The following is a 12,515-nucleotide window of genomic DNA, read 5'->3' on the forward strand; positions in this document are numbered from 1 at the left end:
GAATATGTTTCATTGATGATGCCTTCTTCGTATGGGAATGCAACCAGGAAGCACTGAATTAATTTGATGGCTTAATGGGATTGACTACTATCTAAACTTTGGGGTAGAACACTGTAAGACAAATATAAACTTTATGCATTAAGAGAATTTGCAGAGAAGGGAGGTTATACACCAAAACATTCTTTAAACTCATCTATACCAACAGTTTCATTGACAGTTTCATTGACATTGACATTAACAGCTGCCCCTACTTCAAATTATGAAGCAATATACCAAAAGAAGAAACTGTGCAAAAATTGTGGATCATGATGCTGAGGCTGACTCATTACAAGCTTAAAGGGATACTGTAGGGGGGTCGGGGTAAAATGAGCTGAACTTACCCGGGGCTTCTAATGGTCCCCCGCGGACATCCTGTGTTGGCGCAGCCACTCCCCAATGCTCCGGCCCCGCCTCCGGTTCACTTCTGGAATTTCTGACTTTAAAGTCAGAAAACCACTGCGCCTGCGTTGCCGTGTCCTCGCTCCCGCTGATGTCACCAGGAGTGTACTGCGCAGACACAGACCATACTGGGCCTGCGCTGTGCGCTTTTGATGACATCAGCGGGATCGAGGACATGGCTACGCAGGCGCAGTGGTTTTCTGACTTTAAAGTCAGAAATTCCAGAAGTGAACTGGAGGCGGGGCCGGAGCATCAGTGAGCGGCTGGGCGGGCACAGAATGTCTGCGGGGGACCATTAGAAGCCCCGGGTAAGTTCAGCTCATTTTCCCCTGACCCCCCTACAGTATCCCTTTAAGGAAAAAGAGTGTCTCACAGATCTGGTGGTAGAAAGCTTAAAACAAATTTTGTGAATGGCAGGTAAAATTGGGGCCAGTTGGAGCAGATCCGTCCTATCCTATTTTGCGGATAGGACGGATTTATGCCCTAAAGATGAACTCCCTTCTGAAGCTTCTTTATCTTTTTCAAACCCTTCCAATACAAGTCCCTCTAAGTCATCTACGAGCCCTACAGGCAGACTTTATGCGTTTTATCTGGAGGCATAAGAAACCTAGAATTTATCGCAAAGTAATGATGATGGCAGACAGGGAGAGAGGGGGCTTGGGCGTCCCTGACCTAAAAGCTTACTATTTAGCTTCCCATTATAGACAGATAATAGAATGGGCTAAAAGACCTCCACATGCCAGATGGGTTCCCTTAGAGAAGGCGACTACCCACCCTCATTCACCCTTAGCCTATATTTGGGGACACCCAAATATGAAAGATCTTTCTGAGACCACTCTTTCTTCAGTAAAGTTTACAATTAAACTCTGGCGGAATCATGCAGCAGATTTGCGCTGAATTACCAGACCCTCTTTACTTTCCCCTATATTAGTGTCCCCGGCGTTCGCTAGGTCACTTTCTAGCACCTTTCAGGAGTACTGGGGAGTTAGAGGTTTAGATTGCCTGATAGATTTTTGTCCTGCTCCGGCTTACTGTTTTCTCTCATTATAAGACCTCCAGGAACTCTATTTGATTTCTGGGGATAAGCTTTTTGACTATCTACAAATTCGACAGTATGTCATCTCGTTATCCTGTACCCTAACATTTCCACATATAACATTCTTTGAACGTCTTACTAGAAGCCAGGATAGACAGAAGGGTATAATCTCACTCTTATTTGAGGCTATAACTTTGACTCCTGTGGAATCTTTAGAATATCATCTTTATATGTCCAAATGGGAAACAGCCTTACCAGGCCATATGAACATGTCTAAATGGCAATAGATATGGGACAATTCCCGCCGTACCTCAATCTGTATATTGATAAAAGAAAACATTTATAAACTTTTTTTCAGGTGGTATCGTACTCCTGAACTTTTACATTCTATCTTTCCTTCGATTTCTGATAGATGTTGGAGGGGCTGTAGACAGAAGGGTACATTGGAACAAATATTTTGGTTCTGCCCCAAATTGCAGAGGTTTTGGTCCTCCTCAATCCACAACTAATAAACCAGACTATTCGAAAAGATGTCCCATACGATCCTTGGGTTCTACTTTTGGGCCTTCCTATCCCACACATTCGAGCTTCTACAAAAAGAATGGCAAACGCTATTCTAGTGGCTGCTAGATTAACCATAGCGGCTGCCTGGAAGTCCCCATCCTCTCCAACAATAGAAAAAGTATGATCCAAAATAGAATTTATTCGAAATATGGATTATTTTACAGCTACCAAAAAATATGGTCCCGGCCTTTGAAAAAGTGTGCGACTTTTGAGATGTCAACGTAGTCATGGCGGAAGAACTATCCTAATCTAAATGGGCCTTTTGTGGAGGAGTTGGGAGGAGTTTGGGAAACAAAGCTAAAATGATCATGGGGATCAGGGGCATGGGTTCAGGATGAGGCCGGGTTATATTACTTTCTGTTCCAACATTGTTTTAAAGGTTTAAAGGTTTTATATTTTCTTGGTACTATTACTTACGACTGTAACACCGCCTTCCATCAGATTTGATATGCTGTTAAAAATGTTTGAGGACTGGAATAATATGTTCATTACTGTTTTTGTACAGATCGTTGTTATACTCTGCTTCATTTGATATTCCTCAATAAAAAAAAATGTTAGTACCAAAAAAAAAAAATGAGGCTAGTTGATTTTTTTCTTTTAGGATGTCCCAATGTCTCTATCCTGTTAACCATGTTTGATTATGAGGAATAACTCATCTTTGGAGTGCCCTGGTTTGAGGTGCCACATCTTGGTTTCCCAGTTGATAGCTGCTTATTTGCTTTTGCCCTTATTTAATTCGCTTTTTGTCCTAGCATATATTTTCAAACTTTATCATAAAATTAATGTTAAACCACCAGCAAGCAAGAAAATATTCAGAATAATAATGAAAGTACTTTATCATCTGCTTTTTCGTACTTTTTTCAATTGCAGAATGCTGAAAAGTTATTTTTAGGAGAAACCTTTTCTCCTGAGTTTTCTCCTGGGAGCTAATTTTTCATTTGATCTAAAAAAAAAAAAAAAAAAAAAAATAACATTAACACCATTTTTCACCAATAATTTTTTGGTTTGGCCTAAGGGACACCCCAATCTCAATAAGCTTTTGCTCTCATCCAAATTGTGACTGTAGTTCCACTTTAAAGGTAGGTTCACATGGGCGGTAAATGCAACATTTTTGCCAGCCAATGAAAGCATAGTTTAAAAGGGATCTACTACTGTTCCATTGAACAATGAAATGAAGCATTTTTTAAACGATGATGACAGGAGTTGGCATTGTTTGTGTAAATGTTTCGGTAGGTCCCGATTTCTCATCTTAGATGCTTCTTCTAGTGTCTAGAAGTAATTTGCTTTTGCTGCCATTGTGGTTGAATGCCAGCAAAAAGCCAATTAATGACGGCAAATGATCCCAACGCTGCTCTACTGGAAATGCCACACAAAACAGCATATAGCAGCAAAAGAAACACTTTCAAATGAAGCTTTGTTGGATGGCCTCTAATAACTTAGCAAAGTTAAAAGCTTCACTGAAATCGACTGTCATTTGTGTTAACAAAAACAATGACGTTCAAACAAAACGCCAAGCAGATGCACATCTGAACTATATCTTAATGGTACGATCTCACAGTAAAACACCTATGCTACTCATTATCACATGCAGGTGCCTGAGCTTATAAGCTTGGTTATCATACAGCATTATGTACAGAGAAAAAAGAATAGCAGCGCTCTTAGACCATGCTGCACCTAACTGACACTGGCTGCAAAGGGCAGAAAAGCCTCTTAAAGAGACTCTGAAGCGAGTCTAAATTCACTTTTTTTAACATGCAGCCATGTTAAGAACTATAACCCCTGCTAAAACGCTGCTATCCCATGGCAAAACGTGGGGTTTATACCCCCCAAATCCCCTGGGCTAACAGCGGGGAGTGCTTCCTCCTAGAGGCAGAGCTTATGGCTGTAGGTCTGCCTCTTGGCACGTCAATCCCCGCTGATCACTGTCTCTCCCAGCCCCTCTCAATCTGCCTTCAAAGAGAGGGGCGGGGGAGAGGTGGAGATCCGTGCGGCAATTGACTCGCATGGAGGCAGAGCTGCAGCTCATAGCTCTGCCTCCATGAGCAGCAACATCCACAATCAAGAAAGTTGTGGATTTTGCAGGGGGGGATTTGGGGGGTATAAACCCCTAATTTTGCCGCGGGATAGCGGCGGTTTATCAGGGGTTATAGTTCTTAACATGACTGCATGTTAAAAAAATGAATTTAGACTTGCTTCAGAGTCTCTTTAACCCTCCTGGCGGTTCATTTTTTCTGCCAAATAGGCAGAAATCCATTTTTTTTTTGTTTCATGTAAAACTACCAGAGTGGTAGCTACATGAAACACCACTAGAGGGCGCATGTGTCCCTCTAGTGCGATCGGCCGACGCCCAGACGTCCTGACGTCAGACGCCTCCGATTCAGCCCATAGCACTGCCTGGAACTCATTGGTCCGGGCAGCGCAGCGCTCTGGCGGGGGCGGGGCCCTCTTCCGCAGCTGCGTGCGGGCGAACGCCGCAGATCGGCGGCTATCAAGCTGTGCGCGCGGCTAGCAAAGTGCTAGCTGCACATACAGCACTTTAAATGGGGCGAATCACCCCACCAGGGGCTGAGATATCCTCCTGCGCGGCATAGCCCGAGCTCAGCTCGGGCTTACCGCCAGGAAGGTTAAAGACACATCTGTGCTCAAACAGCTGAAACGGGTGCTGATGAAAACTAAAGTGACTCTTGCTACTACAACTTATTAGGGGACCTCACTTTTCACTGTTTGAGAGAGACATCAGTTCAACAAGGTGCAATGCCTTGTGCAAGAGCACTGTCATTTTTTTCCCCTATGCAAAATATTGTAAGTTTCTTCCTTCTGAGTTGAGGGGTGGTTGGGGACAGTGTCCCTGGTTTAAGAGAGGACCTGGGGCATTTCCCATGCTGCACCCCCCCCCCCCCCTTCCCTTTTTATGGTTAGCCTGCTCCCATATCACATTTGCATGCATGTTCCCAAATCTTTGAGCTATTTTTAACTAACGTTAGTGTGGGAATCTGAAAGAAGCCTGCATGAGGCCTCCCTGCTAACATGCACTGCAAAATGTGGAACTGATGTCTATCTTAAACAGTGAAAGGTAAGGTACCCTTTAATAAGTTGTAGTAGTGAGAGTCACATTAATTCTCAGCACCTCTTTCAACTGTAATGAGCACAGTTGCATTTTTAAAGAACTTACGAGGCCAAAATGGCTAAAAAAGCCAAGTACCTGCAAGATGTTTAAATGCACAGAGGACGCCGTCTGCGCCCTCCGTGCAGTTCCGCCGGGTCCCCTTCCTGAGATCGCCCCCCGTGCCGATCGCGACCCCACAGGCCGGGTCGAGCTCTCGTGCCACTCACAATATGGCCGCCGGAGCCATCCTGAGGTCTGACGCTGGGCTGCTGCTGGCTGCTAGGTAAGGGGGGAACAGCAGCGGTGGTGGCGGCTAGAGGGGGTAGGGGAGGCTCCCTGTCACTCACTAGCTGTACGGGGGGGGGGGCTCCCTGTCACTCACTAGCTATACGGGGGGGGGGGCTCCATGTCACTCACTAGCTATACGGGGGTCCCTGTCACTCACTAGCTATGCTGGGGTCCCTGTCACTCACTACCTAAAGGGGTCCCTGTCACTCACTACCTAAAGGGGTCCCTGTCACTCACTACCTAAAGGGGTCCCTGTCACTCACTACCTAAACGGGGCTCCCTGTCGCTCATTACCTAAAGGGGGTCCATGCTGGCTACATATACTGGGGATACTGGCTGTTTGTCATTATGTGCATTTACTGGTGAAAAGCTGTCTCTTATTATGTGCATTTGCTGGTGAAAAGCTGTCTCTTATTATGTGCATTTGCTGGTGAAAAGCTGTCTCTTATTATGTGCATTTACTGGTCAAAAGCGGTTTCTTATTATGTGCATTTACTGGTGAAAAGCGGTTTCTTATTATGTGCATTTACTGGTGAAAAGCTGTCTCTTATTATGTGCATTTACTGATGAAAAAAATGTCTCTTATTATGTGCATTTACTGGTGAAATTATGTGCATTTACTGGTGAAAAGCAGTCTCTTATTATGTGCATTTACTGGTGAAAAACGGTCTCTTATTATGTGCATTTACTGGTGAAAAGCGGTCTCTTATTATGTGCATTTACTGGGGAAAAGCGGTCTCTTATTACGTGCATTTACTGGGGAAACGCTGTCCCTTATGTGCATTTAGTGGGGAAATGTTATCAGTAAAAATCTTTTGTCAGTAAATTTTTAGGTATTTGTCAGTAAAAAATAACGTGAAAGGTTGGCAACACTGGCAGGCTGCGTGGCGCAACGGGAAAGATATAGGCAGCCCACCTCACGCTTGGGCTTGGAGGGGGAGGAGCCAGCGACAGCGAGCGAGAGTAGGGTGGCTGCAGGCAGCCATAAATACGCAGTGTGTGACTGCGTCGCACTCGCAGAGCCTCTCAGCCTGAGTCAGTCCAGAGACTAGCAGACTCGCAGGCAGCCAAAGCCAGCCAGGAGCAAGTCCATGAAAGAGGGGTAGGAATGGGGTATAACATGCATGCGTAAAGAGGTGGAAGGCGTGGGTGTGATTAGGCAGGACATGGGTGTGGTTATGTGGTTGGGCGTGGTCAAGTTAACCACTCCCATAGGCGCCAGAGAAAATCTTGCACCCGGTGCCAGGCACCCCAGGCTCACCCATGCCTCCCCCCTTCCCCCCCCCCCCCGTTCCCACGTCCCTCCTCCTCTACTCCTTTATTGTTACTTGTTGGGTCTTCCCCATCACAAAGCTGTCTTATTTTGCTTTGGAAGTAACGTTTTGTTCTATTCTTCTAATGATCTCTATCCTCCCACAAGATTACTAGCAGATACGCATACTTCATCTCCTTGTACCATCTCACTTAAAGGGACTTAGAGCTCAGGATACTAAAAAGATTTATACATACCTGCGGCTTCCTCCAGCCCCATAAGCTCCGATCACTCCCACACCGCCGTCCTCAGTCTTCTGCAGTGCCGGTACCGGGGCCCCGCCAGTCTACGCAGAAGAAGTGCGCTCTTTGCATATCTCTCCAGCAGCTGCTAGAGAGATATGTAGAGGGTGCACTTCTCTTACGCCAGACTGGCTCTGACTGATGGAAGTGCGGGGACCCTGTAGTGCATGGGAGCGATCGGAGCTTATGGGGCTGGAGGAAGCCGCAGGTATGTATAAATCTTTTTAGTTCTCTGAGCTCTGGTACACTTAAAGCTTTGGACTCAAATCAAACTTAGTCATATTCCCGCATTGTTTCACTATTCAGATATCTCTGTCAGAGTCTGGCGAGCCGGACTGAAGATGATGTAGATGTTAATTATTTCTTCCCTATGCTCTCAAACTATTTTGTAACAGAAACGTTGCATTGTTTCTTGCTATTAAGCATTTTGTTTAATGTGATGATTACTTTAATTCTCAATAAATACAGAGTTACAAAAAAAAAAAAAATCTTGACACTCACTAGCAGAAAAATTATGTCCAAGCGCATGTAGGTTGTGGTAGCAAATGTCTGAGTTAATACAAGCAGTATCAATTGGCAGCTTACTGACATCAATCTGTGACATCAGTGGTGGGTATTGTTTAGGTTTTAATAATGCATCTTTTTAAGAAAGTGAAATGACCTTGAAGTCACCTGGCCCTGATCTAATGACTTTTACATTTTTTAAAGAGGAGATATTATGGACCATTTGGCCTCCCCAGAAAACCTTATTTTGCAAATGCCGTCCTTCCTACCTACTGCCAATGATGCTCGTATCACACTCATGCCGAAACCAGGTAAGGACATACTTGATCCAGCCTCCTGGCGCCCAGTCTCTTTATTGAATTTAGGTTTCATTTTTTTTTACCCAGAATGTGTTTTGTAGAGTCCATTTCTTTAAACAAAAAGTAAAAATTTTGATGGAGGCAAAAAAACCTGAAAGGTATCAAGTTTCAAAATTTGAAGGTTGAACTCTATCAGGGCATTTTGGCCAGGACCATCCAATGAAGAACATACACAATTTGTATCAACAAATCATTGCATCAGCAACATTCTAGCCATATTTGGTAAAGCAGAAGAGTTGGCATTAAGAAAAAAAATATGCTTACCATAGGTACAATGGTGGCAAAAAATACCTTATAACAGATAATTGGCATAAACACACGCCACCGTCTTGCAGTAAATGGTTGACAGAGATGTGAGATATTTTTTTTTTCTGGAAAAAATTGGGATACCTCGAATCCCAATAAAGAAAGGAATGACCCAAGTTTTGCAAAAAATGTCAGCAGACAAAAGAATAATGGCTATCAAAACTAAGTATATGACTATATAACTCATCGTTGCACCCTTGTGTACCACATAAATAAGAAAGTATAATGCAGAAATAGATAATAAAGCAGCTAGCATAACTTACATGCCACCTTTAATACACCATACACCACCATTTTCCCCCTCTTTTATCCACTCTTTTCCCTCCCCATCCCATATTCTTTACCCGCCTTCTTTCCTCTACCTTTCATATCAAATTAATTATAGCTTATATACAACGTCACAACAGAGCCACAGCAGCAAAGGGTTAAACTGCACTGGCCAAGCACAGAGTTAATTAGCTTTCAGCTCTTAGCTCTTATCAGCACCCCTGCTGACAAAAAGCATTTGTCAACTTTGACAGAACTTCATAAACTAGTCTCTTACCAGCCTGACGGTCTCCAAACTTTGGTGGAATTCACACCTTGGCATGTCATAAAAACCTCTTCCAGAAGCTTCAAAGGAGAGGGGCTGATCCTTATCTCTGCTTCTCTCCACCAAGCTGCTTTAGTAACCCTGAAATTCATATTTTTTCCTATTCCATGATTTTCTAGCCACTAGGAATATGCTAATAATTTTTTACAGAAGTTATTAAGGCCAATCTGACACTTGGAAGTCCCCAGGCAGATCAGACATCCAGACCCCAGTGAGAAAAGTTCTCAGTCATACTTGACAGTTTAATGCCCATGTTTCAGATGTGTGAATTTGTAATGCCTTACTGAATGCAAATAAGCAATCCATTTCTCGATATGACTTATGGGCATTGAGAAATCTGCGTAACAGGTATTCTGCAAGATTTTTATCCATGGGTGGGGGACTGCCCCCAGCTCCAATTGCAGCAAGGCTGGACTTTGCTTGTCATAGCCACTCCCAGCTGCTGAGAGAGGTCAAACCCAGCAACCCACTCAGTCCTGAGTGCTTTGCCTATCTTCTTTGTCAAATTCCATTTAAAGACTGGTCAGCAGGACACTGGCTAAAACGCAATACTTTGGATTATTCAGCACCAGGACTTTACCGCTTAGTGGACACAGCAAAACACAGTATTTTTTAACTTTTCAGATATTCTTCATCGTTCTCTCCTTATTGTATTTCTATCCAACCAATACTGTTCAACTGGTAGATATATATTTATTGTGGCAGTTTTAATGTGCAACCTTAATGTATATTTTTGTGTATAGTTCCTATAATAAAAATAACAATTTAATTGTTCCAGTTTTGGCCCTTGTTACCTGATTATTCTGATCCATGCTAGAACTCCCTGTCCTCAGGAGAGACACACTACAGCATTGTTTATCTTTATATATTGTTGATTTGTTAATTAAGTTGCAAATTACTTTTTTGTCCTTTCAGGAATAGCAAGTAATGAGATCTCTCCACCTCATTTCAATCTGGGATTTGGAGAGTAGTAGCAGCAAAATACCAGATTTCCAGTGTGAAATCAATAACTTTTTTCCAAATGTACATGCAGTAGAAATTGTGTCATGTATAGGCATATCATCCAATCTTAAAGGAAACATCCAAGCTGTAACAAAAAAACAAACTCCACTTACCTGGGGCTTACTTCAGCCCCTGGCAATCGTTCTGTGCCCTCGCCGCAGCTCCTCTCACTCCCAGTGTCCTGCGCTGAAGAAGCCGTCCTCACCAGGTCGGCTTCGGGGTCGGCTTCATGTGCGCTCCACGGCGGGGAGTCACGTGGTGTATGTGATGTCATCGGGTCTCTACTGTGCAGGCGCAGAACTACTGCGCCTGCGCAGTAGAGACCTGATGACATCACCTACACCACGTGACCCGCGCCATAGAGCGCACATGAAGCCGACCCGGACACTGACCTGGTGAGGTCGGCTTCTTCAGCGCAGGACAGCGGGAGTGAGAGGAGCTGCGGCGAGGGAACAGAATGATTGCCAGGGGCTGGAGGAAGACTCAGGTAAGTGGAGTTTGTTTTATTTTTGTCAGCTTGGACCTTCCCTTTAAACGTTTAATCACAGTGTATTCATCTTCAGAGGCCTCTAGTGCATGAGACCTGAATGGCAACTGTGGCATAGTAAGATGGGATTGGCAGTGCTGTCAAATTAAATAGGCAAGCACTCTATTGCAAATTATTCTTTCTTGGTCATCTTCAACAGAAAATTAGGCTCTCTCTCAAATTATATTAAACAAACTATGATAATTTAGGATATGGTAATAACTTGAAGGGAAGTTAGGAAAAAATCGGGCTTGCCAGTTTAATTTTCTTCTCTCCTTTCTCCTTCATCCAGGTTTCAAAACAGGCCTACCACATGCAGCTTACGGACCTTGGGAGAATAAGAGTATTACTCAGTTAAAGGATTTATTGAATGCCAATAATTCTTTGCTATCTTTTCATCAGTTACAGTCTAAGGGCTTGATTCACAAAGCGGTGCTAACTGTTAGCAGACTTGTGAAAAGCCCCTTATCACGCCTAAAAATCCTTTGCGCGCGATAATTAGCGCTCGCACACAAAGTACCACGTGCAAAGTTTTGCGCAAAGGCCGATGCACACGAAACGTCACAACGGGAGCGCCGAAAATGACGCACGCGATGCGCCTATAGCGGTGCATTGGTTGCGCCCTAAACGGTGCATGGGTGCGATGTTTCGGGCGCACGCACCGGCCTATGCGCATGCAAAGTTTTGCACGCGGTACTTTGCGAGTGATCTGATTCAGCTTGGTGCTAACTTAGTTAACTTACCACCCTAGTTAGCACGCCCAAAGCCGTTAGGCATGCTAACTAGGTTAGCATCGGTTAGTGAATCAGGCCCTATGTATGTTTAGCTGGAAACTCACCTCTTTTACTATAACTAGGTCTATACTTTTGTTCAAAATATTGCAGGGGCTCTTGCACCTAGCCCTTTATTCGAGAACATTCTTACAGACCCCAAGAGCAAGAAATTGTGGTCCTGGACTGGTTATATATACATGATGCTCCTGGGCTCCCAAAAATGTAAGAAGGCTCATATTGTCCATCTAAGGAAATGGGCTACCTTATTATCAATTACACCTGATGAGTTTTTAACAGTGGCAAGAGAGGGATGGTTATCAGTCAGGAACACTATCCTAAGTGAGGACTGGAGAGAAAAACTTAAAATAATTCTTAGAGCCTAAGGAATATTCCTATCAAGGGTCTATACAAACATGCAGACACGCCTGGGTTAGTGGTGGCCCCTATATGCCCAAAATGTACTGATCCTGACCCTAAGCTACATCACATTCTTTGGTTTTGCACAGAAATGCAAGAAGATCACAGAAACTAAGAGGAAGGTTGAGATACTATGTCTTTTTTCAGAGTCCAGGCCTATTTGAAGAGTCAGACCTCCCTTTTATTAACAAATTTGAAAATTTACTGCTACTACTAGCCACACAGAAGGCTGTAATGAAACATTGGTTGTGCCCTGATCCTCTCTCACTTCAGATAGTAATGGAAGTAATGGAATTGCTGAATCATGTTATGCAGTTAGAAAGACTAAACATAGAGTAACACAAGACCCAACAAACCACCAAATTTTATGTTGGACTTATCTCAAGACCACCGGTCTCCTCAAGACTACAGAGATCTCCTTCCATGGGCAGCGGGAAAGGAGGGTTCATAATGAACATGACAGGTGGGGTGAGTCCTGGATGATTAACCAGCTTTGTCTGCTGATATCAAAGAACTGTTTCACAATCTGGGACCTCACATGTAAGTATTATGACTTTGCTGTGTTCAGAGGTCTCGTTGCTGGATGGCTGAGGAGGACGGGGGAAGCCTCATTAGGATCCAGAGACTTCCCCCTCCTGAGGTAAGTATCCCTAAGGGGCACTTTTTCCCAACAGGTTTACTTTAAATTGAAATATGTTTCCCTTGTTTGCAATTGTAACAAGCACAGGAGTGCAGTGCTGAACTTTCTGACAACGGTGTCACGCACCGATGACTGTCTGACACGCAGGATGAGATAGTCTTCAGGTCATATATGCCAATAAAATGTATTTTCAATGCCTTGACATTCTAACAGATAGACTGTGGTGGGTACAGTAAGTGCTGAAAAGCCGGAAAGAATATAAATGATCACACAATGGCTCTTATTCAATTCACTTTTTCTTCTATATTATCTTCTAGGAGAATTTTTCATTTTCCCTATAGCCATACCTGTTTGGGCCCTATAACCCCGATATCCAACCTTAGGAGACCATTTTCTTACTTCTGTGTGAC

At 43.8% G+C, this 12,515-nt stretch overlaps 1 protein-coding gene across 1 annotated transcript in view; it reads left to right on the top strand.

Annotated features, from left to right (window-relative positions):
- The first annotated feature begins 7,715 nt into the window (after nucleotides 1-7,715).
- The window catches only part of DSG1 (desmoglein 1), a 121,940-nt gene continuing 117,140 nt past the window's right edge, over nucleotides 7,716-12,515 (top strand). The window contains exon 1 of the mRNA XM_068237307.1: nucleotides 7,716-7,801. The gene's annotated coding sequence lies outside the window, so the exon portion shown is untranslated. The remainder of the gene's footprint in view (nucleotides 7,802-12,515) is intronic.

The sequence above is a fragment of the Hyperolius riggenbachi genome, chromosome 5, assembly GCF_040937935.1.
Source record: "Hyperolius riggenbachi isolate aHypRig1 chromosome 5, aHypRig1.pri, whole genome shotgun sequence".
NCBI classification, from domain to species: domain Eukaryota; kingdom Metazoa; phylum Chordata; class Amphibia; order Anura; family Hyperoliidae; genus Hyperolius; species Hyperolius riggenbachi.